Below are 9,438 nucleotides of genomic sequence, written 5' to 3'. Positions count from 1 at the left end.
AACACATACGGACAATTCCCAAGCACTTGGAAACTGGATAAAAACTTGGTCAAAGAAAAAATCACAAGGAAAATTAGAAAATATCTTGAGTCAATGCAAATGAAAACAGAGTATCAACATTTACAGAGCACAACCCAAAGAGTGCTAAGAAAGAAATTTGTGGTGTTGGATGCATATATTAGCAAAGCAGAAAGGTCTCCAGTTAGTGATTGAATTTCCAATCTATGAATCTTCAAAAAGAACAAAATTAATCCTGAGGGAAGCATAATAAAGGAAATCATCAAAAAACGGAAGTTGTGGCTCACACCTGTGGTCTCAGCTCTCTGAGTGGCTGGAAAAGGAGGATTGCAAGTTCAAGCCCAGTCTGAGCACCTTAGCGACTTAGTGACGACTGTCGCAAAACAAAGCAAAACAAAACAAAGGAGCAAGCAAACAAACAACAACAACAGAACCCAATGAAGCAATGAAAATATAACAAAAACAGAAAGTAGGACTGCAAATATAAGTTCTCTTGTGTTTGAGAGAGCAGGGAGGGTCCTGGTCCATTTTGCTTGGGGTGGCACTGGCAGGAAGGCTCTAAGAGCACAGGAGCCAGCATTAAGGGTAAACCAAGTCTGCTGCTGTCAGGGGGAGGGGCACAGGCTTGGGGGCCGGGGAGCAGCGTGCAGGGTCCGATGGTGGCGGCAGAGGCTGCCCTGGCTTGCGGGGTCAGCTTCTCCCAGGGTGAGTTCCAAAGCAAGGTTCTGTCCTGTGAGACAGCTTTGGGGATACTGCAGGGATGGCCTCCAGCTTTGTCCTGGCCAAGGGACAGGAGGCCCAGGGCCTCTGCAGTCAGAAGGAGGAAGATGGGAGGAAGTAAAAGTTCTGCCCGCCTTTTCAGGGGCGGTGTCCTTGCTCTGAATGGGGAGCGTGGGATGCAAGGACAGCCCAAGGGCGTTGCTAGTGTTCGCAGTGCTTGGCTCCGCTCCGCCTCCGGGGCTGCGTGCACCAGCACTGGTGTGGCTCCAAGTGGGATGCTGTCCACACCCACCTGTCTGATGTGAAGAGCAGGGTCCTGGGGACCCAAGGGCCTGTGATGCTCTGGGTCTCACTGGTCCTTAGGGTGCTGTGCCAGGTGGGATGGGGCTGCAGAGCAGCCAGGCAACCTCAGGATCCTGACTGCTGCAGGAGGTGTCACCTGAGACCCTCTTCCCGCAGAGGCAGGCAGCCTGGAGCACCCTCCACTGGGCGAGAGACAAGGAGAGCTGATCTGAGCTGAGCTGAGAGCAAACTTGTCAGCCAGGTGTCGCCCCAGGGGAAGCCAGCTTTAGCAGTGCGGGAACAGGAGGCCAAGATGGGCCGGGAACGCGCCACCTCTCTCCTTGAATGTAAAATAGACACTTTTCAAAAAGGAAAAATCCAACAAAAACACGGTTCTCAGCGTTTAAAGCAATTCGTGCCAGTGGCTGACATCTCCTGAAAGATCCAGTCAGACAAGACACAAGTCACTGGCGCTAGAGGTGCTGGGGACTCCAAGGATGAATGGGAGCCTGGGGCAGAGCATCAGATGCTCCAGGAAACTTCTGGTCCTTTGGGAGCCCAGCGGCACCGTGGCGTGAGGCAGGCACCTCTGGAATGAGGGGGCTGGGTCCTTGTCGACCCCGAGCACAAGAGGTGGAGACCACGTGGGAGGGGACTGCACAGGACACATCAGAGACAGAGCTCGAAGAAAGTGAATCGAAGGTTCTGGGAACCCACACTGGTGCGGTCCAGTTAGACACCGACTTACAAACTTGTGGAGAGGAATCAGCCACAGGAGATGAGATTGCTGGCCTCTCTGCTCTCCGCAGAGCCTCACACGGGAAGGCTTGGCCATAGTCAGAGAAGTACAGGCAGGATAGGGGCCACAGCGGGGCCACAGCCCTGGGACTGGCACAGCCCCACCTGCATTGTTATGGTTTAGATCTAGACGGCGCCCACAGCCTCTCTCATGCACAGGCTGGGCTCTGGGAAGGCGGTTGGATTGTGGGGGCCTGTAGCTGACTTGCTGTTAGGAGGTGTGGCCTGCTCGCAAGAGGCGCCACCATGGGAGTGGCCTGGAAGGCTGCATCGCCCTCCCTGGCTCCTCCTCCTCTTCTCTGCTTCCTGACCCTGGTGCTGTGAGCAGCTCCCCTCCACCAGGCCCCTCTGCCATGCTGCTCTGCCTCGAAGCCACCAACTGCGGGCCAAATCCTCTATGAGCCATGAGCCACAATACGTGTCTCCTCCTTTTAGTTGTAGGCGTCAGGTATTGTGTCTCAGCAACAGCAAATGACTAAGACACACACCAAGGAGCCGGAGGGGCGTCCAGTAGAGCCCTGATCTGGAGCGTGGGCCCTGCTGAGGCAAAGGATGAGCTCAGCCACCGTGTGGAGTGGGACACAGACGAACGCAAGCCCAAGTCCTCCAGTGGCCGAGAAGTGCCCTGGCTGTCACTTATTTCTGTGGGAAAACTCCCCTCCTGGGAGTGGGCAGGAGCACCTTTGTCTGCGACCTCTGCCCAGCTTGAGAAAAGAGAACGCACGGGGGGATGCACTGTGCGGAGAAGCCCAAGGGTCCAAAGTGTGCCAAGGCCCTGCTGCTCCTTCCCCCATGCTACTGCCTTGGGGTCGAGGCTGGCAGGATGGTCAGAGCCCAAGAAACAGGAGTGCCAGGTTAGTGATGCCCAGGGCGCAGGGGCCAAGACGCTCAGAACCAGGAGTGAGTCTCCGTGGGGTCCCCAACCTGCTGCAGTGGCTGCACCAAAGCACAAACTCCTGGGCCTGTGGCGCTGCCCATGGCTTAGGCCACTTCGACCCAGCCTCGCATGGGACAAGGGTGCCGCGGACCTGGCTGCATGCTCCTCCGACATGGAGGGCCCCAGTGTCCCATGCGGCAGCTCCTGGGAGGAGGACCTGTCCACCCCCGATTCCACAACGGGACAGGATGCTGCCTGGGTGTCTGTCCTCTGAGGGCCCTGGCCCTCGCCCTCCTCCACCTGTGTCCGCACTCACTCTGTGCACACAGCTGACCCCAGGAGGGCCTCACACCTCCCAGCGACCTACCTGCCCCTGAGCCAACTTGTGAGTTCCAGAGCCACAGCAAGACTCTTCTCTCTATTAAAATAATTCTGATTTTTCTTTTAGTTTTATTGCGATTATGTGATTATTCAATGACTCAAGTGGAAATTGCTTGTATTATAATTCCCGGATAATGCTCTCTAACTGCAGAGTATTTAAATAACTCGTATATGTGAGCTGCTCACTTTTTCTCCTGCTTGTAAGTGGTGTAGTTACAGTATCTTTGTCAATCCTAATAAATTCACTGAAAAACCCAGAAACACAGCCAGAATTTTGTCTTCTGAAATAAATTTTATTTTCCTCTTTTGGTTTTATTGCTGTTGTGTAAGTGATTATACAATATCTCAAATGGAAATTTAGTAGGGTAATGATCTTTAGGGTAGTGTTTTATGGGTGTTTATTATAGAAATGTGTTCCTTTTATTTCTAAATTAGCACATCGTATTGATTTTTAAATAATGCAAGTTGAGTATTGTTGTGGTTGTGGCTTAGTGAGTCGCTGTGGACCCGGAGCCCAGCTCTGCTCTGCTGCGCGGCACTGGGCCTCCACTGGTGCGGGCAGTGACCGTGCAAGGCCCCGTGGACACCGCAGAGCTCAGCTCCAAGGTGGGCACGCGAGCGAGGCTCCTCTGGAAGCGGTGGAGGGGCTCTGCGCTGTCTCTGCTGTCTGGGTCTGCGGCTCCTGAGCTTTACCCCGCGAGCTCATCTCAGCCCTGTGCACTGCAAGGGCACAGTGCTCCTCTGCAGAGCAAGGGACAGACAGGCTCACTCTGGGGAGCAGACAGCCCACCGGAGCTCAGGGCAAAACAGTCCACCTGCCCCGTCTCCGCCCCACCCTTGCCACAGAGAGAGCTTTGAGGAAACAGAGATGAGGGCAAGCGACCCCACCTCTCCAAGGCCCTAGCATCTCAGTGGTGCTGAGACTCAAGTCCGTGGCCCCACCTGACCATCCTGAGGCTGTGCAGCCCTGACCTACCCATCTCTCCAGCACCATCCTCCCATCCGGGACCTGCTTGGGCTGCAGCCCCCCAGCAGGCCTGTGGCTGCCCGCCTCACACGTAGACTCCACCCCCAGTCCTCAGTGGCCTCTGCCGGCGGCCCTCAGTGGCCACGTGCTGTCCCCTGTCCTAGTTATGGGTGAGCGGTGTGTCTCCACGCCCACCTCATTTCCTGCCAGCATGGCACTCTGAGATACCAGGTCTCTGGGCTTTTCTTCTTTTCCCTGCTCACTCACACAGGATGGCGTTCACTGAGGGTTGGGTCACCCGCGGGGTCCCTGGGACCTCAGACCTGACAAATCCCAGTGTGAAGCTTTGTACCCCCGACACCTCCCAGGAGCCCCTCTGACCCAGGGGTTCCCTGAGGATGCGGACTCTGTCCAGTCCTCTTCCATCCCCGCCCCTCTGGTCTAGTGCTCCCCGGCCCGGTCTGTCTGTGACTGAGGGTCCTCACGAGGGTCACAAGTGTGCCCAGGGAAGCCTGGGGCTGTGCAAGGAGCACGTGCTGCTCTGACCAGTGAGCCGGGAGCTGCGTGCCTACTGCACTCTGCATTGGGCACCAGAAGCTCTTGGGCTCCAGAGTGCCAGGTTACCCCCTGGCTTGGGCTGCCCAGAAAGGGCCAGAGACCTGCAGACTCAGCCACAAACCCTTCTTTGTGAGTCACCTGCCCCTGCCGGCCCCAGGCAGCTGCCCTCCATGTCACCACCTCCTGTTAGCCACCTACCCTCCTGTTAGCCAGTCCCCCCACCTGGCCGGGGGACCTCTGCCCCAAAGCCCTTCACTCTGCAGCCTCTGAAAACCCATTTTGTTATATCTTACCTGGGCTTGGTTTGGTGATGGCTTTAAGACGCTCAGAGGGAAATGTTGGACATCAGTCCATGAGAAGGAGGGCCCCAGTGTGGGGACTGGCATTGGCCAGCCAGGGGTACACGAGTCTGAGCTACAAGGTCATCCCATCCAGGAGGCAGGTTTGGCAGTGAGGTGTCCTCGAGGACGGGTGGCAGGAGAGAGGGCCCAGGGGACACGGGAAGGAGGGGAGGGCCCTTGGGCTCCTGAGAACAGACTGTGACTGCCACGTGCTGTCCCCACGGGAGCCCTAGAGAAGATCTTCTGGGAAGTTAGAAAACTATTTTGGAGTTGTTGGAGCTCAATAGTAAGAGTCAGTGTGAGAGTGTAGCTAAGACCTACAAGCACTGTGGATGTCTTTGCCGTCACAGCAGCCACTTCGGGCAGACCCTGCCTATCACCTGAGCTCCTTGGTGGGGCGCATCCACCATCTGGGGCACACCTGCTAGGACTGGGGTCACAGATGTCCCCAGAAGTTCACTGTGCCGAGGGCTGTGGGAAGTGACCGGATTGGAGGGCTACAGTTCTGTGGATAGACTAATCCACGGTGAGATTGCAATCCCAGGCCAGGGTCGGGGGATGGCAATGGGGGGGCCTGGGTTCGTGGGGGCACGAACTGGGGGCTGGATCCGGTCCCCAGCCCCGGCCTCTCTGGCCGTTTCCCCTCTGTCCCCTTCCTGGCCATCATGAGGTGAGCAGCCCTGCCTGCCCGCCTCCGCCATGCTGCTCCTGCCTCCCCTCAGGCCACGGCAATGGAACCGGCTCACGGGCGCTGAGCCTCTGAAACCGCGAGTCTGAATAAACCTTTCCACCTCCGCGCTGATTTTCCCAGGTAAGGCCACAGTGATGAAAATCTGACTACACGGTCCCCCGCACACACCCGGGACCCTTACTGCTGGAGCTGATGCTGCTCCCCAGGTACCGGCAGGCACGTCCTTGCCTCGGCCTGGCCGTGGGGGATCACTCAGCCCTTTGATCCTTTTGGGATCCAAATTAAAATTTCCAACACAGTGATCATTTCAGAACACAAAACCAGGTTTTATGCCATCGTTTCCAAAATACATATCCATATTTTTCCTTCTGGCTGAGGTAGAACAACAGGATCCAGAGTTCCCCTCCATCTGAACCAACACGTAAACAGACAAAGCACAGGAAAGAGGCTCTGGAGACGAGGAGACAGGACGTTGTGCCAGAGAAACCAAAACCAAAGCCCGACGAGCACGGCCAGTGCCCGCCTGCCCCAGACAGCGTCTCACAGCGGGGCTGAGAAGGTGGCGTCTGAGTGGGCAGCTGGGTTCACAGCACAGAGGACCAGGGAGGAGACAGCCATGCCCCGGCCAATGCCAGGTCGCACGCAGGGCCTTGATGTTTGGCGGGGATGGTGCAGACCTGTGTGAGGGACTCGGGTCTTCATGGACCCTTGACACTCAGCAAGGTAAGAGTCACGGGTCTGGATCCCACTTAAAGCCACCAGGCGGGCCAAGAAGCAGGAAAATGTGACCCATCCTGATGGAAAATTCCAGATGACACTGGCAGTGTGTGTGGTGAGAGAGAGACCACCTGGACCAGGACACCAGGCAGTCATCACTTCATCCCAGCATCCGAGGGGCTGGGTAAGAAGGTGCACGGGGCCTAGAGCAGAAGAGACTTTAAAGGACCCAGATCGGGCTGCAGAAATTAAGACCACAGTGTCTGAGGTGAGAAGCCCAGTGTGTGGGACTCAAGGAAGAGCTGACACAGATGCAGAGAGATGACCCATGGGAAGATGCCGCCAGAGACCGTCCAGCGTGGAGACCTGAGCAAGCCTGAGGAGCGAAGAAAGAAAGGCTTCTGTGCTCTGTGTTCCCACGGGCGAGGACTGCAGGTACAGACAGGAGGAGGGCATGGCGGCTGCCCAGGGCTGGGAGCAGAAGGCTGGGGTGCGGGTGGGCGTCTTCCTGGTGGTGGGGCAGGCTGTGCAGGCAGAGTACATGTCATGACTTACCAAATCGCAGTTTTAGAATACGCAGCTTATTGCAGGCTAAGTATAGCACAAGAAAGCCGTTATATAGAGACAGAAAATTACAATTTTTGGAAGTCTACTCAGCAAAATCCCAACAATGGTCATGTCTAGACAGACTGATGATTTGTTTCACGTTCTTCTGTTTGCTGTCGGATTCTTCTTATTTCAAGCCCGTAGATTTGTATTGCTGCTTTAATAGTTATCCACCGTTACAGAGAAGCTTAACCAGCACTCAGTTTATCAGTATAGCACCAAAGGGCTCTCAGCAGTGCAGCCGGGCTCTCTGCTCATGACTCACAGGACAAGATCAAGATGTGGCCCAGCTGCTTTCCTGAGGTCTCAGCCGGCTCCTTTGGGTCATGGGCCATAGATGTCCATCTTTTGGCATCTGCACATCTGAGGTCCCATTTCTTGGTGGCGGTCAGCTGGGGCCACTCACCTGTGGAGGCCACCGACAGCCCCTGCCTCCTGGCCCTGCAGCGGGTCACGCGTGGCTCCATCCAGCCCAGCAGGAGCGGTGTTGCTGCTCTCCTGTCTCTGATTCTGGTTCCTGTGACTTCCGTCTGGCCACCACCCACCAGCCTCCCTTTCCAGGACCTCCAAGGCAGCTGATGAGCAGCCTAATGACACCTGCAAATTCTTCTCTGCCCTGCGGGGCTTTCAGAGTCTCCCCCGCACTCCGGGGAGGGAGCTACCCCGGGCAGATGCAGCAGGGGAAGTACTGGGGCCGTCTTACGACTCTGCCTACCATAAACTGGTACAAGAATTAAATATCCTACATGATAAGAGGAAGGCCACTGGGACCCGCACCCTTGTTCAGAAACAGAACTCTCTGAACCCCTGAGGCAGAACTACAAGAGGCGGCTGTCATAGGGAGCCCCTCTGAGCTGTGGTGTCCTTCCACAGGGGCTGTGCTGCTGTACAGGTGGAGGCCCCACCATCATGTGCTGCTGGTCTGATGCACCCCAGGACCTTCCCAGGGTGGGGCCCGATGAGCCATGGCCTCTGCTGCTCCTGCCCCGCCCACCGGGGCTCCTGTTCTTCTGTTTGCTTTCGGATTCTTCTTATTTCAAGCCCGTAGATTTGTATTGATCCTGAGGTCCCACCTCGCCTGGGCCTAGGCATAGCGTATGGAGGGCCTGACTCCTGCGCTCAGTACCCCAGCGTTTTGCTGGGCATCATGCCATGGGAGAGCAGAGCACCACCAGCACACAGCAGAGGGGTCGCTGCGAACCAGGAAGGGCTCATCCTGTCCCCCACCCCTAAACACCGGCTCGGTGTCACTCACCAAAGTCCCAAATGCACCTAGGAGGGGGACTTCAGTCGCACGGCCCAGCAACACAGCCTGCCTGGAGATAGCCCAGGACCTGTGCATCCCCAGCCAGTGCCCAAGCGAAAGATGGGGTGTTGAAGGTGAAGCTCCAGAGTAGGGGGACACACAGGCTCCCCGGGACACACTGCTGGGACCCAGGAGGACCACAGCTGGTGATGACACCTGGGGGAAGGGTGAGGCACCTGGGGGGTGGGGACCGCAATGGGGACCCAGCCAGCGAATGAAGCCTGCACGCCCGCAGTGGGGGCGAGCCTGACCCCACACATGCTCCGCTCCCAGAGCCGGGGTCCCCGGCCTGATGACCACTTTGAGGGCCAGAATGCACACTCCGCCTTCCTGCGGTCTCTGCCTGTTCGCTTCACAGTGTGTTCGCTTGCTGCTTGGTGTCGTTCTAAGAGAAATTAAATTTAAATGTCTCGCATGGATTTTGCCTTCCGCAGTGTGCTGCACAATGTGTTCCCAGTGCTAACATCAGAACACCAGGCTGGCGTGCGGAGACCCGGCGACTGCACGCTGCGGTTCCCAGGTCGTGTGCACAGTTATCCTGAGTTACCGGAACAGTGTAGATGGACACAGAACTGGACCCATTGTCTAGGTCACTCCTCGGCTCCAGAGGCAGCAGGCGAGGCAGGGAAGGGTGGCGCCCCAAGCCCTCTCCTGTCGTCACCGTCAGTGTGAGCAGCTGACCGACAGTCGCCGGGGAGGAGGACGAGGGTGGGAGGGGCCCTTGGTCTTGGGTGTTTCTCACCAGTGACACAGGCCGCACAGGGGCACCACGGCCCCAGGGTCTCAGCTGCCTGCTGTCTCCCTCCACGGCCTTTGCGGCCGGGAGCCCTTGTGCCCACATGGGACGTGGGTCACCCCATCCACAGGCAGGCTCACCAGCACTCCCTGTGAGTGGGGCAGGGACACCAGGGCACACGGAGCTCGCCTCTCTCCCTGCCCTGTCACCTTCCAAACTGCAACTTCCAGGACAAGAGGATTCAGGTTCCACACACCCTGGAGACTCAGGCAGCCGGGCGGGACCTTGTACCTGACCTGTCCAGGAGGCCACAGCCTGTGCCGGGAGCCATGACAGCTGGTGCTGTGGGGCTCCAGGGACACCCCTGTCACCCAGGCGCGGCTCACGCGCTCTAGGCCAGATGACTTGGTGTTTGGAGTTTAGTGTATTTAGGACAGAGG

The 9,438-nt window shown here is 57.2% G+C and overlaps 1 long non-coding RNA gene across 1 annotated transcript; it reads left to right on the top strand.

Annotated features, from left to right (window-relative positions):
• Positions 1-5,503: 5,503 nt before the first annotated feature.
• LOC102021045 lies at positions 5,504-8,688 on the top strand. The gene is made up of 3 exons (XR_264852.2): positions 5,504-5,753; positions 6,015-6,785; positions 7,094-8,688. It is a non-coding gene; the product is annotated as an uncharacterized LOC102021045 (long non-coding RNA).
• The last annotated feature ends 750 nt before the right edge of the window (positions 8,689-9,438 follow it).

This window comes from Chinchilla lanigera, unplaced genomic scaffold (assembly GCF_000276665.1).
Source record: "Chinchilla lanigera isolate Chin_1 unplaced genomic scaffold, ChiLan1.0 scaffold00141, whole genome shotgun sequence".
In the NCBI taxonomy this organism is placed as follows: domain Eukaryota; kingdom Metazoa; phylum Chordata; class Mammalia; order Rodentia; family Chinchillidae; genus Chinchilla; species Chinchilla lanigera.
This window is presented reverse-complemented; position numbering and strand designations above follow the sequence as displayed.